This window comes from Neofelis nebulosa, chromosome 7 (genome assembly GCF_028018385.1).
Source record: "Neofelis nebulosa isolate mNeoNeb1 chromosome 7, mNeoNeb1.pri, whole genome shotgun sequence".
Classification (NCBI taxonomy): domain Eukaryota; kingdom Metazoa; phylum Chordata; class Mammalia; order Carnivora; family Felidae; genus Neofelis; species Neofelis nebulosa.
The window spans coordinates 6,618,513-6,629,888 of NC_080788.1; the positions used below are offsets into that span (position 1 = coordinate 6,618,513).

The window sequence follows — 11,376 nt, forward strand, 5'->3', positions numbered from 1 at the left end:
AGATCTGGAGGTGGAGGATGGTGATTGATGGTTGCACAACAGTGTGAATGTAATTAATGTCGCTGAATTGTACATTCAAACACAGTTTTGGTTTTCAATGGCAAATTGTAGATTGCATATATTTGACCACAATCAAAAGAAAAAGTGTCATTAAATAAATACATAAATGCACAAAGCCCATGTGTCTTGGGGGGCCAAGTGCATAACCAGACATCCTCTAAATTAACTTCCATAAAGAATGCAATGCTTACGAAAGCATTCATTTACATACTGTAAATATGTTAATTTGAGACCATTTTTAAAACTCAGTGGTACCATCAGTGAAGCATTCAACTTCAGCTCAGGTCATGATCTCATGGTTTTGTGGGTTTGAGCCCCACATTGGGCTCCACGCTGACAGCGTGGAGCCTGCTTGAGATTCTCTCTCTTTCCCTCTCTCTCCGCCCCTCCCCCACGTGTGGTTTCTCTCTCTCTCTCTCTCTCTCTCTCAAAAATAAACAAACAAATAATGGTAATTATAGCAATTGTTTAGAACTTAGACCAAAAAAGATGTGGGGGGGCACATTTTATCATCTTTTGGCATTGCTGGTCCTGGTGCACAGATAATAAAAAGCAGATTGACTTTTTTTTTTTTTTTTAAGTAAACTCCACCCCCAACGTGGAGTTCAAACTCATGATCCTGAGATCAAGAGTCCCATGGTCTACTGACTGAGCCCGCCAGGATCCCCTAAAACAGACTGACTTTTAGTCATTTTCATTACTGTCCTAAATTCTCTGCAACAACATACTCCCTTATTGGCCACACACTGACTGAACTGCAGCTACCCCCTCACTTTGGATATATGCCTAGGAGTGGAATTTCGAGACAAAGAGTAGGGGTATGTTTTCTTTTGACTGATTTACTCTCCCCTCGGGCAAGGCATGAGCACTCCGATGCTCCACATCCTTGACAGCTTTTCTTATTGCTGATTGCTTCAATTTGAGTCATTCTGATGAGTATTATAGAATCTCATTGAGGTTTTATTTTGCGTTTCCCTGAAGACTAATTGTGTTGAGAGCCCTGTCATATGCTTACAAGCCCTTTAAATAGCCTCTTTTTCAAGACTGTTGCCCACATTTTTGTTTGTTTGGTTTTCCTTTTGTTACTGATTTGAAAGAGATCTTTACATATTAAGGACACAAGTCCTTTGTCTAATGTATATATTGTGAAAGTCTTCTCTTGCCCTTTTACTCTCTTAATGCCATTTTTTGATAAACAGGTTTTTATTTTAATGAAGTCCAATTTACCAATTAAAAAAGTGCTTTTTATGTCCTGCTCAAAAGATCTTTGCCTGTTTGTGAAGATTCCCTCCTGTGTTTACTTCCAGAAGCTTTATTGGTTTAGTTTTCACATTTAGGTCTGTGGTCCATCTTGAACTAATGTTTATGGCATGAGGAAGGGATCAGAGCTCACTTTTTTTCCCCTTCGGAGTAGGCATAAAAACTTTGTGTTCCCCACAGAATTGCAGAAGCAATTCTATACCATATACGTATGGATCTACCATGAACAATTTTAAAGATACCACTTTCTACATCCTCAACCTCCCTAGGTCCTCCTTTCTTTATTTTATTTTATTTTTTAAACTTTTTTTAATGTTTATTTATTTTTTTTTTTGAGAGACAGAGAGAGACAGAGCACGAGTGGAGGAAAGGCAGAGAGAGAGGGAGATACAGAATCCAAAGCAGGCTCCAGGCTCCGAGCTATCAGCACAGACCCCGATGCGGGGCTCAAACCCACAAACCATGAGATCGTGACCTGAGCCGAAGTCAGACGCTTAACTGACTTAGCCACCCAGGTGCCCCTAGGTCCTCCTTTCTAAAATGAATCTATTGGGGCGCCTGGGTGGCGCAGTCGGTTAAGCGTCCGACTTCAGCCAGGTCACGATCTCGCGGTCCGTGAGTTCGAGCCCCGCGTCAGGCTCTGGGCTGATGGCTCGGAGCCTGGAGCCTGTTTCCGATTCTGTGTCTCCCTCTCTCTCTGCCCCTCCCCCGTTCATGCTCTGTCTCTCTCTGTCCCAAAAATAAATAAAAAACGTTGAAAAAAAAATTAAAAAATAAAATAAAATAAAATAAAATGAATCTATTGGTGGGGCGCCTGGGTGGCTCAGTCGGTTGGGCGTCCAACTTCGGCTCAGGTCATGATCTCGCGGTCCGTGAGTTGGAGCCCCGCGTCGGGCTCCGTGCCCACAGCTCAGGGCCTGGAGCCTGCTTCGGATTCTGTGTCTCCCTCTCCCTCTGACCCTCCCCCGTTCATGCTCTGTCTCTGTCTCAAAAATAAATAAACGTTAAAAAAATTTACTTTATTTTATTATTTTATTTTATTTTATTTTCATTTTATTTAATGAATGTATTTGGCTCTGTCATCAAACATCAAGCCAGTTTTCCGTTGTCCTCTCACTTACCTTTCCAAGTAGGGTTCACTTTTCACTCCACCCCAGTCTGACCATGGTGCATCATCTAGATGTGTGCAAACCACTGGGGACCTAAATAAACAAAGGGGCAATTAGAACGTGTGTGCTCCTGAGGGAGAGACCCCTTCGAAAAAGCACACTGAACATCAGCCGTAAATATTAAAGGGGAAGCATCTTATTCCATCGAAGGGACAAATTCTAGGTGATGAGGCATCTACTTAGCTTAGAATTAGAATATGGAAGTGAGATGGTTGTCACCAGCCTATGCATTAATACATCTGTTTGAAGTGAAAACTGTATCCGATTTTCCTTGGACAGATAGTCTAACTGGGTTGACTGGTTTGACAATGAATTCTGGCTTTGCCAATTCGCTTATATGGCAGAACTTTCCCATAAATGAAATCAACCACATTTGTAACTCTGAGGTTCTGAAGAAAATATATACAACATGCAGGAAACGATATTTTTGCAGCTATTAAAATTATGCTTAGGGGGCGCCTGGGTGGCTCGGTCGGTTAAGCATCCAATTCTTAGTTTCAGCTCAGGTCACGATCTCAGAGTTTTGTGAGTTGGAGCCCCGCATCGGGCTCTGCACTGACAGTGTAGAGCCTGCTTGGGATTCTCTGCCTCCCTCTCTCTCTCTGCCCCTCCCCACCTCGTGCTGTCTCTGTCTCTCCCAAAATAAACAAAAATAAACTTAAAAAGATTGTGACCAGGGGCGCCTGGGTGGCTCAGTCGGTTAAGCGGCCGACTTCAGCTCGGGTCATGATCTCGCAGTCTGTGAGTTCGAGCCCCGCGTCATGCTCTGTGCTGACAGCTCAGAGCCTGGAGCCTGTTTCAGATTCTGTGTCTCCCCCTCTCTGACCCTCCCCTGTTCATGCTGTGTCTCTCCCTGTCTCAAAAATAAATAAAACGTTAAAAAAAATTAAAAAAAAAAAAGATTGTGACCAAAAATTTAGATGTCAATTTAAAAATATGAGAGTATGTCGTTTTCCAGAATCCTTTTAGGGGGTGCACAAGCACGAAAGTTTGAAGAAACCTGATCTATAGGGCAGTGGTTCTCAACTCCTGGTTACAATTGGAATTACTTGGGGAATTTGAAAGAGGATGATGCCTGGGCTTCACTCCAGGCCAATAAAATCAAAGGAGTTGGGAGTGAGCACTTTTTAAAAGCTCCTTAGGTGATTCAAAGAGCAGACAGGCTGAGAACCACTGGTTTCCTCCTCCACCCCACTCTGTTCCACTCAATCTAAACCTTTTCCTCTTCCTCCCCACCCAGCACCCAAGGCTATCTCCCTGACCCACACCCATGTCTAGCTCCAAGACCAGATATTGCCTCTTGGACATTTACATGTCCAAATGCAACCCGTCCTAAACCAGGCTTGGCAACAATTTGGATTATGCATCAGTAAAAAATGTGGGGATGTACACCTCAGAATACGTGTATTAAAAATAAGCCATAAATATATGTTAATATGTTAGGCCCACCATTAAATGTCTATAAAATAGAAGTATGAGACTAAAAAGGAATATATATACAAGTTCTAATATTTTCTCTCCACGTCCTATGGATGACCTCTGTGCTTTTGCACATGCTGGTCCCTTTTCCTAGAATTCCCTTCCCTTGTCTTTCTATGAACCTCCATTCATCCTTCAAGACCCAGTATGTATAACTCCTCTGAGACTCCACCACAGACACTTCCTACCTCCAATGGTGCCCCCAGGAGGCTCCCTATAGGCCTCTGTCTTTTCTCTACAGGCCTCTGTCTTTACACCTGCCATACTATATTAAGGCATGCGAATGTCTCTCTCCCCTGGGGGCTCAGGAAAACATTGAGAGCAGCACCCAGCATAGGACCTGGCTCATGATAGGTTTGCAATAAATGTGTGTTGGATGATAAAGTGAGCAAAGAGGAGGTGGTCAAAATATCTAACCATCAGGGTAGCAGCAAAGGGTGGGGGGGGGGGGTTGGAGGAGGTGGTGGGAGTGGAGAGGAGGTTCTGGAAGGTCCCCATTAGAAGAGTGTTGACGTTTCAGCGGCTGGTTTGGGGGAAGCCCGGGGTCCAGGTCAGCACTCCGGTTTGGCCACACCACTGCATTCTGGCCGCACTTTAGTGCCAGTGGCAAATTCCCAGAGGCCTGGCTGTCCAACGACTCAGGGACTATTTAAAATTGTCTGGAGAGCAGTACCTCCATTTAGGCCGCACAGAGAACTCCAGACGCCCCCGTGGGGACAGAGGGGTCGACCCCGTGCAAGATCTCTCCCTTCGTCTGTCTGCAAGGCCAGGCCTGGCCAGGAACCCTGAGGCCACTGACACTCCTCAAAGCACATTGCACGTTGGGGCCCCTGGGGCGCCGGCCTGGGAGACCTCCCCCAGGGGGCCGAGGGTGATGAACAGGGCTCGGCCTATCTCCGTCTGTCTTGTCTGTCCCGGTGGGGCTGCCACGCACTGGACTCCCCACAGAGAGCAGCCAGCGCAGCTGCGGAGGCAAGGGCAGCGGGAGGACAGAAGCCAAGTCCAGCCCTCCCACCCCCAGCCCTGTTCCGCAGGAGGAACCTGCAGAGGTAGTACAGAGCTCACGAAGGACTTAGCCACATGCTCACCTCCAGAGCAGGGGCACGGCGCTCCGGCCAGGAGCAGGGCTGGGCCAAGAGCTGCCTTTTCAGCGCGTAGGTGCTCCGCCCCATTGTCTGGCAACATCTGGAGACATCTCCAGTTGTTTCAACTAGAAGCGGAGGGTGCTATCAGCACCGGCATCAAGGATGCTTAGATGCTTTAAAAAAAAAAAAAAAAAAGCCTGGGTGGCTCAGTCGGTTAAGCGTCTGACTTCCGCTCAAGTCATGATCTTGCAGTACGTGAGTTCAAGCCCCACGTCGGGCTCTGTGCTGACAGCTCGGAGCCTGGAGCCTGCTTCAGATTCTGTGTCTCCCTCTCTCTCTCTCTGCCCCTCCCTTGCTCACTCTCTCTCTCTCTCTCAGAAATAAACATTAAAAAAAAAATTTTTTTTAAAGGATGCTCGGATGTTGCTCAATATCCTGCAAGGCACAGGACAGCCTCCACCACCGAGAGGCTCCAAATGTCACCCGTGCCAAGGCCGTCCACACCTTCATCCTTCCATCCCTCTCCTGAGGCTGTTCCTCCAACCACCTCCCTGCTCCGCTAAACCAGCTTGTTAAAGCCCTTCACGGCTGACATCACGTCGCCTCCTTTTCCGGATGTGCCATTCTTTAGCCGTGTGACGGTAGGCAAGCGGTTGGAACCAGACTTCTCACCTTGTGGAAGACAAACACACGAGCAGAACATCCCTCCCGCGTGGTCAGCCACTGTGAGGAAGTGACACTGTAACACCCAGAGCTCCCAGTTCACAGAGCTGCTGCCGTGACAATGTCTGCTTCCGCCTTGCCCTGGACCCCTGCAATCTGGCTGTGAGTCTTTGGGTCCTGTAGCCACAACAGACTCTGCAGTGATGCGAGCTGACTCCCATGAACCGTGTGCACTGGAAACACGGGGACCCCGTCTTCAGGTGTCCGCGCCTCGTCTACGGAGGGAGGGAGTGGGTGCTGGCAGGGGGTGGGTGCTGAATACATATGTGCTGGCCTCTAGACCGTAGGGAACACAGAGGGCCCCGTGGGGCATGCGGAGTGTGAACTGTAATCAGGCAGAGGGTGTGTGGGAGACTCCCCTTGAGCCTATGACTCCGGGCTTGCGCCCCAGGCCTTGGGGAGGCACACTGGAGACTTCCAATGACAGCCCCGCAGGGCTTTCCTCCAAACTTCTTGTTTACAAATTTGCAAGCCTACAGAAAAGTTACAAGAATTAGTACGATGCACACGCATGTACCCTTCACCTGGATCCACCACTTTGGCCCCCTCTCTCTGTACACATACGCGCACACTACAGCTCAGGTCAAGATCTCACGGTTCGTGGGTTCAAGCCCCGCATCGGGCTCTGTGCTCACAGCTCACAGCCTGGAGCCTGCTCCCGGATTCTGTGTCTCCCTCTCTCTCTGCTCCCCCTCCCTGCTCATGCTCTGATTCTCTCTCACAAATAAACAAATATTAAAAAAAAAAAAAAAAAAAAAAAGAAGAAGAAGCCAGGCCAGTCGTCTTGCAGGACGTCCCTCGATTTGGGTCTGTCTGCTGTTTCTGCGTGATTAAATTGACGGTAAGTGTTTTTAGCAGGCGGAGCACGGACGACATGCTGTGTCCTTGTCGGAGCAGCCCTCCAGGCCGAGTGAGTGAGATGTCTAGTTTCCCACTATTGGTGGCCTTACTTTCGATCCCACAAGAGGTCACAGAGGAGAGAACTTTGCAGAAAGGCCTGCATCCTGTCCCTTCCCGGCAGGCTGGCCACACCGGAGACCTCCCCATGGGCATGGGGCGGTGGTACAGTCTGCGGCTCTAAGGGAACGAAGAAAGAGGATGAGTGGCCAGAACTGCTTCCCGGGGCTCCAAACCGTGCTCCCAGCCCCGTGATTCTGGGGAGGGCATGGCGCTCGCTCTCGGGGGCCGGGGGGGGGGGGCGGGAGGGGGGCAGGCTTTTCAAAGAGCACCAAAGAACAATGCCATCATCCGCCATCCAAGAAGCCACCCCTGGTTATATTTATGACCCTACGACTCGCAAGGGACTTTCTCATTCATTTCCCATGGCATCGGAGAGCACCTGCCACACTGTGTGAAAAGCATCGTGTGGAAAGCCTTAGAGTCATTCAGACCTAACCACCCTGGGAGGCTGCTGGCACACCACTGTGTGGGTGGGAGAATGGAGTCACAGAGTGGTGAAGCCGCTTGCCCAAGTACACCCAGCTGGCAGCTCTCAGGACCCGGCCCCTTTGAACTTCTGGGCTGAGGGGCTAAGCATCCGGGTGCTGTGCTGTGAGCATGACAGCAGGTGGAAGCGGAGAGCAGGACAGGCACGGAGGCACCCATTTGCAGACGGAGCCAACAAGGCCCGGATGGGCCGTGTGCACCAGTGAATCTGTGGGACTGGGACCGGCCCCAAGAACTCGTGAGTCCTGGGCTACTGGTGCCCTTGCCGCAACCTCAGGCTGGACGTGGGACCAAGGCCAAAGCTGCCAAAGGTGCTGTGACCATCTGCCCAGAGGGATGGGCACAGGGAAGGGCAATGACAGTGACTGTCTCTGTATAGCTCCCTCTCCTGTGCAGGGACAGCAGAGGCCACCGTGCCTGGAACAGGGACACCCTGACCCCAAACAGGACAATCTGAATCACCTCTGCCCCAAACCACACCACCACCACCCACCCCGCCTCCAGCCCTGCCAGCCCATGTAGCTGCTACGCCCTGCCTCTCCAGCTGGGGAGGGAACCATCCCAATTTGTCATCCCCATCTGTCATCCCCACTGGTCAGGTCACCCACATTTTAGGAGGAAGTGGCTAGCTTCTCTGGCAAACCCCTTTCTGGCCCGACAGACCTGAGCAGCCAGTTTCTTGAACCCTGGTCTCGGGATGAGCCCAGAATTCCAGCCTGTTGGTGGTCACAGGAAGTACCAGGTCAGGATGGGGATGTGGCCTGGAATCATCTGGATGGGGGGCAGGCGAGAGAAGAAAAGCCAGAGGTCAGAGAAGGAAAGGTCTACCTCCTGTGCACACTGCAAATCCTAGACCGGTCTGCCTATTCCATGAAGCCCACCCTGATCACAGCAGTGCCCACCAGGCTCTCCTCAGCTACACGGGAATGTCCTTGATTCTGCTTTGACTACCGGGACAAGTCACCTTGTGCCTCCTCTCGCATAGTACAAACTAGGGGGTGTCTTCGTGAGGCTATTTGGGCCTGAGGCTGAGCTGTGTATTCAGTAGGTGTTCTGTACATGCTTGATTGCTGAATAAATTAAGCTCATTCATTCATTCACCCATTCAAAAAATCATTAATGAGCAACCGTCTTGAGCCAGGCTGTCTTCTAGGGGCCCTTGCCCCTGGGGATTGACATTCTGGCTTAGGAACAGATAATGTGAGGCCAGTGCTAGGAAGAAAGATCAGTGAATGAATGAATGAAGTGGAGACTGAGGATAGGAGGAAGTGGAAAGGGACCCGGAGGAGAGAGCTGCTGTCTTTCCGCCCCGTTGATGCTGCAACGCCCCCATCACCCAGGGAGCATAGACACTCTGCAGAGAACCAGCCTCATCCGAGGTGGGGCAGCCTGCTGGCCTGGCCTTATCTTGGTAGCTGGAGAGAAAATGTTCTGGGAGGAGATTTTTTTTTTTTCTAGGTTTCTGAGAGCCATTCCCCACCCCCACCCCCACCCCCACCCCCCCCGGGCCAGGGGCACCAGCAATAAAACTCCTGGCCATTCGGGGGAAACTGAGAGCTCGGTCCACCACCAAGACCAAGGGGGCAGATGCTCTGGAAAGTGCGGCCGCATCAAAATGCTGCTGAGGGGTCATGCCTACAGGTCAGGGGCAAGGTGGGACTAGAGCCTGTGGAAGAATCCTTTCTTTCTTTCTCTATTTTCCTTCCTCCCTCCTTCCCTTTCTCCCCCTTTCCCGTCCTCTCTCTGTCCCTTCTCTCTCCCCCTCCCTCCCCCAATGTGACCTTCCCAGGCCACTTTGTTTACATCACGCTCCCAGCCCTCTCTCTCCCACTCTCCATTTTCTTTTCCTGCACGGCACCCGTCACCCTCACACACACCGTGTACTTCTCTATTGGTTTGCTTTTGTCAGGCAGCCCCTCCCCCCAGCAATTTCCATGTGGACGACGACTGACCTCCCAGCACCTAGAACAGTGCCTGGAACACAGTTGGTACTCAAAGAATATTCTTCTCCCCTTCCTTCATCCTTCTTCCTCTGCATCCCCACTGCGCTGTGGGAAGGGAAAAGGGTTGTACGTAAGACATATCCCTGGCTTACAGGAGCTCATGGCCCCCCGCCCCAGAAAATGGGTGACTCCAGAGGAAACTTGTGCCCCTACTGACTTCATCTCCAAACTTCCCCAGCCCTTGCCTCCTGCCCTCCAGTCTTCCTTTGCTGTGCACTTAGATGTCTTTCTCTGCAGCAGTGGGTGCACGTATCTGCAACCAAATCCTCCTTCTGCCCTGCCCAGAGGAGGCAAGCAGCATGGAGTGGTGACATAGGACAGCCCCGAGTTTGAATCTCAACTCAGTTTCATCTGTAGGATGGAGCTCCGTTATCTACCTTGCAAGGGTTCCATTGAGAATTAGAGCACATCTAAAGGGTTCAGGGGCGCCTAGGTGGCTCAGTCGGTTGAGCATCCACCTTCGAATCAGGTCATGATCTCACCGTTCGTGAGTTCGAGTCCCACGTCAGGCTCCGTGCTGACAGCTCAGAGCCTGGAGCCTACTTCAGATTCTGTATCTCCCTCTCTCTCTGCCCCTCTCCTGCTTATGCTCTCTCTCTCTCTTTCAAAAATAAATAAACGTTGAAAAAAAAAGATGTCAAAGAACAAGGATATGAGAAGATGTTTACAAAATATTAAGTGAATAAAGCAGCTATATGTCAATATTACAGTATGAATCTCTCCCTCTTTCTCTCATATTGGTGCTGCCTCTAGTGGAGGAATTACAGGTAGTTTTCTTGTTTTTTTCTTTGTGTTTTCTGTACTTTTTTTTGAATTTTGTTAATATTTATTTATTTTTGAGAGACAGAGGCAAAGCGTGAGTGGGTGAGGGGTGAAGAGAGAGGGAGACACAGAATCTGAAGCAGGCTCCAGGCTCTGAGCCATCAGCACAGAGCCCGATGCAGGGCTCCAACTCACGAGCCATGAGATCGTGACCTGAGCTGAAGTCAGACGCTCAACCGACTGAGCCACCCAGGCGCCCCATGTGCTTTCCGTATTTTCTAAAATCTCTATGTATACTTGTGTTACCTTTTTAAAGAAAAATTAGAAAGTCACATTTATTTTGACAAAATATGGACTAAGCATAGGTTTGACTTAAAGTCTATGGTTTACTCATGTCAAGATCACACACATTGACCAACAGACCATTCCCGATCAAGCTTAACGAACGTGTGAAAAACTTAACTGTTCTGATCATCTTTTACATATTTTTTCTTAATACCCTTTTTTCCTTTTTTTATTACAAAATTGTTTTAAGTTTATCTATTTTTGAGAGAGAGACAGAGCGCGAGCAGAGGAGGAGCAGAGAGAGAGGGAGACACAGAATCTGAGCTGTCAGCACAGAGCCCAACGTGGGGCTCGAATGCACAAACTTTGAGATCGTGACCTGAAGCCAAAGTCTGACTCTTAACCAACAGAGCCACCCAGGCGCCCCATGCCCCCCCCCCTTTTTTTTCAGGAATAATTTTAGATTTACAGAAAAGCTGCAAAGATAGTACAGAGTTCCCCTATACCAGGAACGCAGTTTCCCCTTCCAACGTCTTAACTACCCAGAGTACATCCGTCACAACCACGAAACCCACATGGGCCCAGTGCTATCAACTAAACTTCAGACTCTCTGAGGATTTCCCCATTTTTTCCATTAACGTCCTCTCTCTGTTCCAGGATACTATGCGTGGTACCACACGCTCAGCACTGAGTTGTCACGGCTCTCCAGGCTTCTGTGGTGTAGGCCAGTTCTTAGACTTTCCTGGTTTTTCATGGACCCTACATGACTTTCGTGACCAGAAAAAAAAAAGGGACGGTGGTGATGGCGGTGATCACGATCACTATCTAGGAATTCCTGTCTTGTTTCTCTTGGGGGCGGGGGAGGCAGATAATCCGGCTTTTTCTGTCTCTGGTCCCAGGACCAAAAGGGGAAAGGCACGCTGCGCGGTACCGATGGGATGCGCAGAGGTCGGGGCTCCTGGGCCCCTGCCCACCACCCCCGCCCCCGCCCCCGCCCCCTGCCGCTGTGCCCCGGTCCCGACGCGGGGAGCTGCGGGGGCTCCCGGGGGCAGGCGAGCCCCGAGCCCGTGGCTCCCCTTGCCGGTTGGGCGAGCGCGCGGGCGG

The 11,376-nt window shown here is 50.1% G+C and overlaps 1 long non-coding RNA gene across 4 annotated transcripts in view; it reads right to left on the bottom strand.

Annotated features, from left to right (window-relative positions):
* Positions 1–11,376, bottom strand: part of LOC131516037 (uncharacterized) — a 58,301-nt gene that overhangs the window by 39,526 nt on the left and 7,399 nt on the right. For 2 of the 4 annotated variants that reach the window (XR_009263821.1, XR_009263819.1), the window contains exons 1-4: positions 10,935–11,253; positions 9,100–9,265; positions 7,886–7,993; positions 2,442–2,522 (exon numbers count right to left, since the gene is read on the bottom strand). This is a non-coding gene — a long non-coding RNA (uncharacterized LOC131516037). Of the gene's footprint in view, positions 1–2,441; positions 2,523–7,885; positions 7,994–9,099; positions 9,271–10,934; positions 11,254–11,376 lie in introns of those variants that run through there. The other 2 variants (XR_009263820.1, XR_009263822.1) reach the window with 2 other exon arrangements.